Here is a 14,895-nt window from a genome sequence, read left to right as displayed (position 1 = left end):
GACAAGCGTCACCCACTCACTTTGATGGACTCACCCCACGCATAGAAATATGCAGACAGATATTGATTTTTTTAAGAAGTCCACCATTATTCATTGCTCTTGACAACTTGTTTTCCTTCTTTGGTATACCTTTGTTGTTACTACTTCTGCTGCATCTAAGCTGAACTCTCAAGGGGTCTCACACATGAACTCTCAAAGGTAGAAAGGGAATCGGCAACAGACTCCACTGGACACCCTGCTGGAATAATGCCGCTCCGAGGTTTCAAGATCCAGGCCTAAGTTTATGTATTAAGTGGATTCTGGGTGAGAACTTTGGGGAGGTCAAGAGATATCTATAGAAAGGACAAATGTTATCCAGTAATTAAAAAAAAAAAAGTTCATACTTTTAAAGTAGAGGGTCATCTATAAACTTTCTAAGAGGCTGGTTATCATCGGGGAGCCCCTATAGAGAAAACACTAAGCTGAAACCGGTTTGACTCAATGGATAGAGCGTTGGTCTGAAAGGTCTCAGGTTTGATTCCGGTCAAGGGCATGTACCTTGGTTGCAGGCACATCCCCGGTGGGGGGTGTGCGAGAGGCAGCTGATCGATGTTTCTCTTTCATCGATGTTTCTGGCGCTCTATCCCTCTTTCTTCCTCTCTGTGAAAAATCAATAAAATATATATTTTTAAAAAACTTAAAAAAAAGAAAAAAGAAAACATTAGGCCACAAAGAAGAGGACTGGTACAGGCTGGTAAGAGCTGGCTGGTTCTTGGCCCTGTACACAACCAGCTTTGGAAGATGGAAGATGGAATAGAAGCAAGAGTAGGCATGTGAAAGAGGGAAGCTGATGAGGGTGGGGGTTGGGTGACTGTGGCAGAGGCCTCCCTACAAAGTTAAAGATGACTCTATCTGTTCAGCTGGGAGATCAAACCTGTCTGTGGTTCCATCTTTCCTGGTCTGAGCTGGTCTCTAGGTTCAGAGAAAATCATTTCCCTTGTGTCAACTCTGTAGTATCTCTTCATGGTGGATCTCACAAGCTGACAAGTGGAACATAATGAGAACAACAGACAATATTTTGAAAGAATTTGGGCCTTGCTCTGGCAAGTGAGTTGCTTAAGCTCATTCCAGATAGACTCACAAGGGGGCCTACTAAACATAGGTTAGAAGCAAAGACCCCAAGAATATGGATATTCAATAGCATGAGAACTATTCCTTAAGAAGTAGCATAAAAAGCAAATGAAGGTAGCCTATCACCTATGGCTGGGAAAAATACCAAAAACAAATTTTCCTGGAAAAGATGGCTCTCCCAGTTTAAGCCAGCTGGTCTACCCAAGTCATGATCACCATAGGAGGTGATCACCTATGGAGGTGAATCATTTAGCCCTCTTGGTGGGAAAGTAAGCCCAGTATGCCTTACTACCCTCAGGTCTCCTTGCCTAGGCATGTGTACAAAATTCCTCTTGGGCCTTTGCCCCAGGTTCTTGTCTGCTTTCTCACGTGGATATTTTTATCTTGTGAAAGTTTACCAAGATCTTAATGACTAAATATTAGATAAGATCCATATAGGTAATCAATTCATACTCAAACACACTCTATTCAGGCATTCATTCATTCATTCATCCATTCAACAAACATCAAGCATGTACTGTATGCCATATTCTGGAGACCTTCAGATAAGAAAAACCTGATCCTAAAGGTACATCAATAATGAGAGCACAGTGGAACACTAGATACAATAAAGGTAAGTTAGCACAGGATGCCGTGACATCAAAAGGAGAAGCATGTAGACATCTATTATAATTCCGCCTGGAAAAAGGGGTCAGGAAACTCTTCCAAGAAAAGATGATCCTTGAGTTGAGGACTGAAGGATGAGTACAGATTAGCCAGGGAAATGAGAGAAGAAACTTCCACAAAAACATACCAAGATTGGCAAGGCCTACATCAAACTAACAAGTGATTGCACAGCAAAGGAAACTATCAACAAAATGAAGACAACCCACTGAAAGAAAGAACACATTCGCCAATGATACAGCTGATAGGGGGTTAATATTCAAATTTATAAAGACCTCAAACAACTCAACACGAGAAAAACAAACAATACAATTAAAAATGGGCCAATGACCTAAAAAGACTTCTCCAGAGAGAACATACAGATGGCCAACACACATATGAAAAGATATTACTAAGCATCAGAAAGATGCAAATTAAAACCACAAGATAGCACCTCTCACCTGTCAGAATGGCTATCATCAATAAATCAACAAACAAGTGTTGGCGAGGATGTGGAGTAAAGGGAGCTCTAATACACTGTTGATGGGAATGCAGATTGAAGCAGCCATTGTGGGAAGCAATGTAGAGTTACCTCAAAAAATTAAACATGGAATTCCTCTTTGGAGAATATATCCAAAAAAACCCAAAACACTAATTTGAAAAAACATATTCATCCCTATATTAACTGCAGTGTTATTTACAATAGCCAAGATTTGGAAGTAACCCAAGTGCCCATCAGTAAATGAATTGATAAATTAAAAAAAAAGCAGTTACACAATGAAATACTATTTGACTGTTAAAAATAAAAAAAAGGAAATCTTACCCATTGCTATAGCACAGATGGACCTGGGGAGTGTTATGCTAAGTGAAATAAGCCAGTCAGGGAAAGACAAGTACCATGTGATTTCATTCATATGTGGAATCTAATGAACAAAATTAACTAACAAACAAAATAGAAACTCATAGAGAAGAATGACAGCTATCAGAGGGGAGAAGGATATGGCGCTGGGTGAAAAAGATGAAGGGATTAAGCACACACACACACACACAAAAAAACACACACAAAAAAAAACCCACAAGTAAACACAACTTGCAGATACAGACAATAGTGTGGTGATTTCAAGACGGAAAGGAGGATGGGGAAGAGAGAAGAGAGTATGGGGGATAAATGGTAATGGAAGGAGACTTGACTTAGGGTGGTGAAAACTCAATATATAATATCATATAGAATTGTACACTTGAAACCTATATAATTTTATTAACCAATGTTACCCCAATAAATTTAATAAAAATATTTTTTAATATTTTTATTGTTTGGTTTTTTGTTGTTTTTTTTACAGAGAGGAAGAGAGAGGGAAAGAGGGTTAGAAATATCAATGAGAGAGAAACATCGATCAGCTACCTCTTGCACACCCCCTACTGGGGATGTGCCCGCAACCAAGGTACATGCTCTTGACTGGAATCGAACCTGGGACCCTTGAGTCCGCAGGCCGACGCTCTATCCACTGAGCCAAACCGGTTTGGGCTAATAAAAATATTTTTTAAAAGAAAAAAGATAAGAGCCCTCAGGAGATTTGATGATGTGATTTTCAGCTTTCACCTTCTAGTGTAGGATTCAATTTTCTTTGATCTAATAAATTGTTTATTACTTAAAAAAAAAGATTGGCAAAGACACCGAGATGTGATACCATGGCTCATTTAGAAACCTGTGAGTGACTTGGTATGACTAAGGCTGGAGGTTTCGCAGGACCCAGATCTTGAAGGACCCTCTAGGTCATGCTAAGCTATAGAAACTACTTCCAATGGGATGGAAAACCACTGGAAGATTAAAAACTGGAAAGTGGCATGATGAAAGAATGATTCTGGCAGCTGAGAGAGCAGGATGATAATTTAGGAGGTTTTCAAGCTATTTGCTTTTTTTTTTTTTTTTAGTTTTATCCATGTTGATACATGTACCTTGAGTTCATTCACTTTTATTAATTTCATGAGTATTTATTCATTTATGGATTTAAACGCACTGCATTCCCCCCTCCCCCCCCCCATTTTTGGTTGGTGGACATTCAGGTTGTGATTTTTAAGTTTTTTATTTTTTAAAATCAAAGCTATAATAAATTTAATGTGTCTCCCTTATTACACAAGCAAGAGCCTCTCTCAGAGGGAGCTGCTGGTTTGTGAGGGGAGCCCCCCTTCAACTTGACAGGATGCCAACTTGCTCTCCACTGTGGATAGAATAATATGGACTCTCATCAGTCGTGCATAAGTGTAACTATTTTCTGGGGGTTATTTTTCAACTTTTACATTTTCTTACATTTGATGGGTTATAGTTTTTGTGGATACATCCCTGATTATTTATAACTTTGAGTATTTTTAAAAATATATATTTTATTGATTTCTCACAGAGAGGAAGGAAGAGAGAGACAGAGTCAGAGACATCAATGAGAGAGAAACATAGATCAGCTGCCTCCTGCACACCCCCCACTGGGGATGTGCCCGAAGCCAAGGTATATGCCCTTGACCGGAATCGAACCTGGGACCTTTCAGTCCGCAGGCCGGCGATCTATCCACTGAGCCAAACCGGTTTTGGCAACTTTGAGTATTTTTAAACACATTTTTTAAAAAATCCTCACCTGAGTATATTTTCCCGTTGACTTTTAGAGAGAGGGAAAGAGAGAGAAAAAAATCCAGGTAGGAGAAACACATAGATTGGTTGCCTCCTGTAGGAGCCCTGACCAGGGCCAGGGCCTGGGAGGAGCCTGCAACCGAGGTCTGAGCCCTTGACCAGAATTGAAACCAGGATCCTTTGATCCACAGGCAGATGCTCAGATCCACTGAGCCAAAAATGGGTAGGATTTGAGTATTTTTAGGTATTTATTGGCCATTTGGGGTTCTTTCGTATGTAAACTGTTGCTTCATATCTTCTCCTCTTCTGACTTCTTGTATGTTTTTAACTTTTCCATTGGATTAATTACCTGTTTTCTTAATGATATGTAGGATTTTAAAAAGTCCTCTGGTTACTAGTTCTTCATTGCAAATATCTTCTCATGGCATGTCTTTACCTTTTTAATGATGCTTTGGTTGTATACATGATTTAAATTTTAACAGTCATTTTAAAAATCTTTCCAAGAATGAATCAACACAAATCATTTTTAGGTGCGTGTGCTAGAAGGGGGAATTATCAAAGGAAGTTGTTGCCAAGTGACCTTTCTTTCCCTGTAACGTAAAAGGAGAAGTCAGCTCTCAGAGATAGCTTCCTCCTTTAGCGAACATGCATTGAGCCTACAATGAACACCTAGATCTGGGAGCTGGCTTGTGTGGGATGGGGAGAGATGGGATGAGATGGAATTTCATACAAAGAAATCCCTTATTACAGCTTACCATTAGGGGACTAATATGGGCTAGCCTCACAGCTAGAGAGAGGCAGAATCCATGGTAGAACGACAGATCCCAGGTCCAGCGTGCTATTCCACAGGTAGGCAAGCATGTTGACATGTCTTCCTTTGATCACAAGATAGAGATCTGAGAGAAATGCAGAATAAAAACAGTAAGATGAGACAGAATGTCAATTATAACCAAAAGAGCTCATGGCCATTTAATCTAGGCTCACAAACTGTTAGAAGCAGCTATTATAGTCACATTAACTTGTTTGTCTTATGATATAGGAAAATATCCTGTTTTGTTTTTTTTCTCCCAGATGAGACAGAAAAAGTAACATGATTTTACCCTAGGCACTTCACAAGCAATAGCAAAGAGAGTAAATGAACATGGGCCCCGTGTTCAATACTCTTCATAAACCACAAGACAAATGGCCACGTAGATCTATAAATTGTAGCCACTTTCTTGTCTCAGTTGCTTGAATTTTGTTCTTCCATTAACTGCTGGGTTTATTAGTTCTATTTCCCTCTGCCTGTTGAGAAAGCATCAAATTAGGCAGCTAATCACAAATAAAAAAACACACAAAGATACACTGATTAAATCGCTCATAATCAAGCTATTACAATCCTGTTTTTTTCTGTATATATCCTTACCAGCAAACACACATGTCAACTGCCTGGAAAGAGAGACACTGTTAATTAAAATCAATCAAAAGTTCTCCCCACCAATAAAATGCTTCAAAACATTAATGCCTTGCATCTTACTACAGTAATAACCTACGAAGGAACTGATATCATGTGTCAGAGAAATACAACTAATTATAAGAAATTTTTAGACTATTCTCCAAAGTCAAATATAATGTTCACTGCTATCAAAAGTTGGCTTCTCCCATGTTTTCAATTCTACTAGTGCCAAGGACACCTTGCCAAGTGTTAAAGATGCAAAAAAGAACAAGATGTCACCCTGGCCCTTTGGATGTAATGCCTAGAGGAACTCTGTCCTAAACCCCAACAGTCTAGGGTGCTCTTACTAGATGCAAAAATACTGAAGGAGAGAGAAGCAAGGTGTTCACCTGTGAACACTGATGAGCAGTCATCAATGTTTAACTGGAACTGGGCCATTAAAGATATTCTTTCAGACAGGGAAGCAGGGAAAAGAATGAGAGGCCAACCAGTAAGGCGAGAAAGAGCAGGAGAGCAGGGCAGTTTTGTACATGGAGTATGTATGTGGTCGCGCTCAGGCCAAAAAACAGACTGGCCATATCATTAACTAGAGGCCTGGTGCACGAAATTAATATATGGGGTGCGGGTGGGGGGTGGGATGGGGGTGTCCCTCAGCCTAGCCTGTACCCTCTCCAATCTGGGATCCCTCTCACAATCCAGGACTGCTAGCTCCCAACCACTCACCTGCCTAGAGCCTAACTGCTCCCCAGCCAGCCTGATTGCCCCTATCTGCCTTCCCCTGAGGGCCTGGTCACCTCTGCCTTCCCCTGCCAGTCTGGCTGCCCCTAACTGTCTTCCCCTGCAGGCTTGGCTGCTCCCTACTGCCCTTCCCTGCTGGCCTGGTCATTCCTTACTGCTCTCCTCTGCTGGCCTGGTCACCCCTAGCTGCCCACAACTGCCCTCTCCCGCAGGCTTGGGTTCCACCCTTTCCAACTGTCCTACCCTGCAGGCCTGGTCCCCCCCTAACTGCCCTCCCCTGCAAGCTTGGTCTTCCCCCCCCCCCCCCCCCCAACTGCTCTCCCCTGCTTGCCTGCTCTCCTCCCACTGCCCTCCTCTGCTGGCCTGGTTTCCCCCACCACACACACAACTCCCCTCCCCTACAGGCCTGGGTTTCCCCCAACTGTCCTCCCCTGCAGGCCTGGTCTTCCCCAATTGCCCTCCTATGCTGGTCTGGTCACCCCCAACTACCCTCCTGTGCCTGATCATCCCTAACTGCCCACAACTGCCCTCTCCTGCAGGCCATCTTGTGGCAGCATCTTTGACCACATGGGGGCAGTCATCTTGTGTATTGGAGTGATGGTCAATTTGCATATTACTCTTTTATTAGATAGAATGGCCTTATATGGTGGGCTAACAAGTTGAGATTTTTTAACAGGTAGGTGTAGTAGGCATATTTAGCGTTTCCAGAAGATCAATTTGGCAGCCATGTGTAGAAGATGCATCTCAGAGAAGGAATTCCATTCTTAGTCTATTGCATCAAGCAGGTGAGAAATGATGGCAGCCTGACTACAGCAGGGAAGAGGGAATACATACATCCAGAAGACACTGAGGTGGTAGAGTTAGTCAAATGGCTACTGTATAAGGGGGAAAGTGATTCTTGTAGCTGAAACTGGCAGAAAGTGAGGAAGAGCCTCAGTGTCACAGAATACAAAAGGCAACAAAGTCAGGCAAAAATATAAATTTTAAAACTTCTAATAGTTGATTATGCATTTTCTTCCTGCAACTAGGCTATTTTCAGAAAATATGATTTATCCCTCTTTAAAAATACATAAAATTCACTCTAATGGCTTTTGATATGTTGTAATAAATAATCATCAAATTGTGCCAAAAATTTTTGGAGCTTTCTTCCACAGAGGAAATGCTTCGTCTTTTGTACCTAAGATGCTCATGCCTCAGCAAGCTCTTCATATATATATATATATATATTGATATATATATATATACACATACATATCAGAAACCAATTTGAAACAAACATGATGTCATCTGCAGGAAGCGCAGAGGTATTTTTCCATTAGCTTTTAATGCTAGGAAAACAAGACTGAGAAGGTGACATTGTTTCAGAGTTTCTAATGTGGGTATCTTCTGCAAGACAGGCAGCATCAGAGATTCCAAAAATAGTGGATGCTGTGGTACCCTGCCCAGATTCCCCCCTTCGGATGGAGGTTCTCATTCTCCTAGACATAGGGAGTGTTGGTGGCTGGCAGTGTCCAATTAATTGCTCTTAGCCCCTTCACAAGGGCAGCCTGCATCTATTGGCTGATCATTTGGGGCTGGCATGTCTGAATGGCCATCCCAGCTCCATAGCTCCTAGAGGATTGGCTGAGGCCTCTTCTGCAATATGCTTCGAAGCAACTTCTCCCTGTGTCCAGTGCTGTTCCCAAAAGCATTACCCAACAAACCTGGTGCACAGAAATCTCAGGGTACTTTTCCCTGGAACCCTAACCTATCACATGTAGCAGGCCCACACACAGCCTGTCACGAGCACTAATTAGAGAGAATGAGGCTGTTGCTATTGATATAAAAACCCATACTAAAGGTAGTGGGGTTTTGAACACAATGAGCCATACTTCGCACAAGTGATCTAAAGGACTCTGGATAAAAGAATCATAGCAAAGACAAAAAAAAACAACAGAAAAAACCGAGTATGTCAAAAGCAAGAATAGGAGTTGATACAGGTGACGATCAGTTCTTCATTTCTTGGACTCTATAAACCATAGTTTTTGGGCTGTTCGTTTTTCCCTGTCTTCTGCCCCACAAAGCTGCATGGCAATGTTCCTTCACTGAAGCTCTATCTCTGGCGGGGCGGGGAATCAGACATCAAAAGATGCCTGTGTCCCCACTGCCACCTAACGGGCTCTTTGGGCATTAAGGTCTCCATTTTGGAAATTTTTTTGTTTTGTTTTGTTGTTTTGTTTTGTTTTCAACTGCTGACCCTGTAAGCAATAAAATGGCTAAATGCGACTATATCAAACTATGGACCAATAGTCTTAATGGGGCAAAACTCTGGGTCTCATTTTGGTTTCCTCTTTACCTTTGGGAACATATATCCCCTACCACCTGTTGTTTGATGTAAGTATCCTTTAAAAAAAAAAAAAAAAGTGTTCTGCCAAAACCGGCTCAGTGGATAGAGCGTTGGCCTGTGGACTGAAGGGTCCTGGGTTCGATACCGGTCAAGGGCATATACCTTGGTTGCGGGCACAGCCCCAGTATGGGGTGTGCAAGAGGCAGCTGATCAATGATTCTCTCTCATTGATGTTTCTGGCTCTCTATCCCTCTCTCTTACTCTCTGTAAAAAATCAATAAAATATATATTTTTTTAAAAAGAGTGTTCTATTATTTACTGTACAATAAGGGTGATGTGGAATGTTCCAGGCTTTTTCTGCAATAAACTTTCTAGCATAAATAAACTGGTGACGTAAACGTATGGAAACATCCAGATACGAAAGGTACTTTCAGGGGCTGTGATATGGATGAATCCAATTAACTCCAGTTTTAAAAGACCATCTAAGGCCCGGCTAGTGTTGCTCAGTGGTTGAGCATTGACCTATGAACCAGAAAGTCACGGTTCAATTCCCAGTCAGGGCACATGCCTGGGGTTGCAGGCTTGATCCCCAGTGTGGGATGTGTAGGAGACAGGAGACAGCAGATCAATGCCTCTCTTTCATCATTGATGTTTCTCTCTCTCTCTCTCTTTCTCCCTTCCTCTCTGAAATACACACACACACACACACACACACACACACACACACATATATATATATATATATATATATATATATATATATATATATATTTTTTTTTTTTTTTAAGATCATCTTACGACTACTGCTGGAGGCTATTAAGGGCCAAAAAAATTTTAAAAAGCTCTGGTCACCACATCAGAGGACAAGGCCTACTGGAGTCTCTCCTGAATGTGGGGAAATCAAAGTAATTCTTTCTCATGCTTTCCTTCCTGGCCTTCAAAGAGATCCTGTGACTGCTTCGGCCTCCACTGCCCACATCTTCCTGCTAAGCCTTGACCCATCTGGCTTTTTACAGCCTTTTGTTTCTGACAACCACTCATAGGCTTCTATAATCTTCCCTATTACTTCTCAGTTAAGCTACTGCTAGCTCCTAGTTCCCCTTAACTATCTGCTGCTTTACCCATCATTCTCCAAACATACAACACCCCTCAAAACTATTCTAGCTAGTCTATGAACACTTTTCTCCATCTTTCTCCTTTGAAAAAATTTGAAACATACAGAAAAGTGGAAATTCTAGTACAATGAACACATATATTCTTCCAGTGATTAACATTTTGCCACATTTTATTCATTCTCTCTCCATACAAATACATATATATATATATATATATATATATATATTCATATACACATGAGTTTTGTACAACTCTATATAATTTTTTGGCTGAACCATTTGAAGGTATGTTACAGGTGTTATAGTACTGCATCCCTAAATATTTAACTAGGACATTGTAATTAACTTATGTAAATTTCAGTTAATAAAATTAACTATTCAATGTCATCTAATATTTAGTTCATATTCAGATTTCCTAAAGTATCCTCAAATTTTCTCTTATAGCTTCTTTTTTCCAAGATGAGACCCATGGCATTTCATTGATATGTCTTTTGTCTCAATCTAGAACAGTCGTCCACTATTGCTAATAATATTGACTTGAAGAATTTAGGTCAGCTTTCTTATGGAATGTCCCACATTCTGGACATGCCTGAGTTTTCCCTCAGGGTCATTTTACTTGTTCCTCTACCCCTGTATGTCCTGTAAACCGGAAGTTGGGTCAAAAGACTTGATGGTATTCAGGTTAAGTATTCTGTGCAAGGCTTCTTCACAGGTGAAGCTGTTATGCAATGTTGCATCAAAGCAAGAGGCCTTTACAGTCAGGTTGTTCCACATTAGTGGTGGTAAGTATGATCGCTAGGTTGAGCTGGTGATTTGAATTTCTTTGTTAAATGGTGTATATTCCCCTTTGTAATTACTAACTACTCTGTGGGGTGATACTATGCAAACATCCTCCTTTTCCCTATCTCCTTTTATAAGATGGGTTTTAGCTTCTACGGCTAACCTATGCCTAAGTCACTGGGGACTGCACATGGTGATTTTTCCAATTCTATCAATCCATTTTTTGCCTGGCACTCCCCTAGAAAGAAAAAAAAAATCCCTCCCCCACCTTTATTTTGATTATCACTTTGAATTTATGGATTCTAAAAATATATTCAACGTTTTGATAGTATTATGGCAGTCGTTATGTTTTTAAGACTCATTGATTCACACCTGGCTAATAGCTAGTCGGTGAACTTTTGACTTGATTCTACCAGTTTTGGGGCACTTCCTTGCTTTCTGGAAAGATGTTCCAGGCTCATGTTTATACTTTCTGGGCCTGAGACCTGAAATCAATCACTTCTTGGAGAAATGCTGTTTATTTTGTGGGCTACAGTATCTAGATATCAAGATATTGGGCACTCTCCACTGGGGTAACATTACATCACATATGTCATGAGAGGGCTTCCCCCCAAAAAACTCTATTTTCTACTTTTCTTTCCTCTTAAGAGTTTTAACTAGCATACATATATTATATATTTTATCTATACTAGACATGGAAGTTTCAAAATTACATTATCAATTGTACTATTAGCAATACATCTGTGACGTGAGTTTGTTTTTGTTCTTTTGCCCACATACATACATTCTTGTATGTAAAAGTACTGTTAAATACCATTTTCATACAGGGTCTAAAGAACTGTGAATGGCCCTGACATTTCTGATCCTCGTAAAGCCTCTGATCATAGCCTTTTCCAAGCTGGAAGAATCCTTGCTTTCTGTCTCCAGTGGCAGTTTTCTGTTCTCTAGTGGTACACAGAAAACAGAACAGCTGGGAATGCACATCCCGAGACTGGCAAGGCAATGCAGACCTGTGTGAACAAAGCAGGATGCTTTGGTGAGCACCTGCTTTGGTCAGCAGCCATTTAAGGTTGTTTTTCCATCAAGTTATCCAAGGATATGTTTTCAAGACACTGTACCCCCAAATAATCAGTAAGCACAAAAAGCCAGTAGCTTGCCCTACAGCAAATCTCCATCCAAACATTCAAAATACCTACTATGACTAAGGAGAGCAAAGAGCAATTATGACTGTGTACACATCTCTAGTTCAAATCCTCGGGCATTTGTTGAAGAAACAAAAAGTATGTGGGCAAACCTGGGGCTACGCTTAGTCAGGAAGGAATGCCACATGGACCAGCGGTCGCCAACCTTTCAGACCTCACGGACCACCAGTTGGCGACCGCTGACATGGACTGTATTAGTGTATTGTGCCCTGCAGTGTACTGGCACATTTCCAAAGGCAACTGCTATACTTTCATGTTAGCAGTTTAAATGTTTTCTTTGAAAGATAAGTAAAAGTGTAATAGTATACTCTGATGACAATTTGGAGTTTTTAACTTTTATTTACTACTGAGTTTCACTAAAATAAATACTAGGTTTAAAGAACTAGATATTTTAGATTGCTCTTTTTGAAGAATAAACATGACTAAATTTGAATGAGAATTTTTAAAAATATATTTGTATTGATTTCAGAGAGACAGAAATATAAACATAAATTATGAAAAAGAATCATTCATCAGCTGACTCCTGCATGCCCTCAACCTGCTTCGGGGTCTGTTGTTTGTACCCTGGAATCAAACCCTGACCTCCTGGTTCATAGGGTGACACCCAACCATTGAGCCACACTGGCCAGGCTGAAAGAGACTTTTAAAAATCAGACACTAAAAGTAGATTTCAAAGGAAACGGGAAGTCAGAACACCTATTTGAAGTATCACACTTAAATCAGTTTATATTTACTCTAGTTTTGTCTTTAATAGCACATAGAATCATTGTGAAAATGAAATGAATACACGTAAAAATGGCACTGTATATACAACTGTTACCATTTCTTTGTGAGAAACTAAAATTTAAGATAGCTTCCCCTCCACACACACACACACACACACACACACCAAATATAACCTATGTTGCACAGAGAGATAGACTAAAAGCAATCCTGAAAAAAAAACGAAAAAAAATATCCATATGAGAAAGAAATCTATACTGGAGTTTATAATAAATATTTCTCATCTAGAGGATTTATGAAGAGTTGTTATTTGAGAGATTTTTACATTTTTACTGTAAAAGTTTATTTTATATTCAAGGAAAAGCCTCTGGGTTAATTTTAATAATACACAATTAGAATAAGAGCAGTTGTCAAAAACTACACTGTATTTTAAACAAACTTCTACTATAAATTAAGGAAAAGTTCATCCTTTCTGGTTTGTCTTCCCTGTAAAGCTAGCTGCATACTGCTGCCCTCTGCAGCATTTCCAATTCTTGCAAACTGCCACTCCAGTCATCACAAATTGCCATCTCTGTAGACTATGACTCAATATGAGGGATATGTGTGTGTAAGTAGAGAAGAAATGGGAAGATCCCCTCAAAACAAACAAACCCACCCCTAAGAAGGCACTAAGGCAGTGGTCGGCAAACTCATTAGTCAATAGAGCCAAATATCAACAGTACGACTGAAATTTCTTTTGAGAGCCAATTTTTTAAACTTAAACTTCTAATGTCAATTCTTCAAAATAGACTCGCCCAGGCCGTGGTATTTTGTGGAAGAGCCACACTCAAGGAGCCAAAAAGCCACATGTGGCTCGTGAGCGCAGTTTGCTGACCACAGCACTAAGGCAAAGCTGTTATAGACCAAAAGAGTTAGCCCACCTGAGAAGAGGGCCTTGTAGCAACAGACCCCAATCTCCCAGAGAAAGTTCTTTTCTGGCCTTTTTGTGTCACTGGTCTTTATCTTTATTTATTTATTTATTTTATAGCTAATTGGAAAAAAGTTATATCCTAATCTCCAGGTAGGTTTGTGTAACAGTTCAGAAGTAACATGATATATACTATGAGAAACACACCCACTTCATACACATTCCCCTTTTTTGTAGTTAATCCTCATTTGAGAATCTTTTATTTATTTTTGGAGTGGGAGGGGAAGAGACACACATAGAGAGAGAAACATCGATGTGAGAGAGATCCATTGATTTGTTGCCTCCTCCACGCCCTGACAGGCTAGGGACTCAGCCTGAAACCAAGGTACACGGGCCTTTGATGGGTATCGAACCCGCGACCCTTCAGACCGCAGACTGATGCTCTGTCCATTGAGCAAAACTGGCTAGGGCCACATTTTTTTTTTTTGTAAATACATTTTTTATTGATTTCAAAGAGGGGAGAGGGAGAGAGAGATAGAAATATCAATGAGAGAGGATCATTGATTAGCTGCCTCCTGCACGTCCACACTAGGGATTAAGCCCACAACCCGGCAGGTGCCCTGACCCTCCTGGCTCCTAGGTGGACACTCAACTAAAGAGCCACGCCACGTTCCTCTTTAAACATAAATGAAAATGGTCACACCACTGTTTATCACTCAAGACTAGAACTTGGAGACTGTTCTCTATCAAGCGAGATACAACCTACGTAATTAATTTAAAACACATCTGTTCTAACAAAATAGGTTTTAAATAAGTACATCTCCAATAGGTCCCGCCACAACTGAGTTTTTTATTAGCACTGAGGTTTTCATTATAAAAAGCGGTGGTTCTCACACTTTGAGCGGACGACCACACTTTGAGAACCCACTGCTAGTACGATGGCTGCATTAAACCCCGTTACTCCCATCTCCCGACGCTGCTCGCCGAAGGAGGAACGCGCCAGGAACACCCAGGAAACCTCAAGCAGGACGCCAACACCCAGTCCCCAAAGAACCCCACGACTCCCCCGCCCCGACTCCCATCCGGAACTGGAAAGACGAACCTGCGCTCAGCGCCAGGCGCAGCCCAGTGGCATCATTTCCGTCCCATTAAGCCCCGCCCACTCGGCGTCCCCAACGCAAGGAGGGGCGGGCTGTCTATTGGGCGCCGCGAATCACGTGACTCGGGCGGCGCCTCGCGATGGTTCTTAACTCTCGCGAGACTTCACCCGCCTCTGTCTTTCCTCCTCCCAGTACCG

At 41.0% G+C, this 14,895-nt stretch overlaps 1 long non-coding RNA gene across 1 annotated transcript in view; it reads right to left on the bottom strand.

Annotated features, from left to right (window-relative positions):
• Window positions 1-14,873, bottom strand: part of LOC118719475 — a 33,207-nt gene extending 18,334 nt beyond the window's left edge. The window contains exons 1-2 of the long non-coding RNA XR_004988157.2: window positions 14,701-14,873; window positions 5,128-5,268 (exon numbers count right to left, since the gene is read on the bottom strand). This is a non-coding gene — a long non-coding RNA (uncharacterized LOC118719475). The remainder of the gene's footprint in view (window positions 1-5,127; window positions 5,269-14,700) is intronic.
• Window positions 14,874-14,895: the final 22 nt, after the last annotated feature.

Source organism: Pipistrellus kuhlii, unplaced genomic scaffold, assembly GCF_014108245.1.
Source record: "Pipistrellus kuhlii isolate mPipKuh1 unplaced genomic scaffold, mPipKuh1.p scaffold_m20_p_15, whole genome shotgun sequence".
NCBI classification, from domain to species: domain Eukaryota; kingdom Metazoa; phylum Chordata; class Mammalia; order Chiroptera; family Vespertilionidae; genus Pipistrellus; species Pipistrellus kuhlii.
The sequence above is the reverse complement of the archived record's forward strand: the minus strand, read 5'-3'. Positions and strand labels throughout refer to the sequence as shown.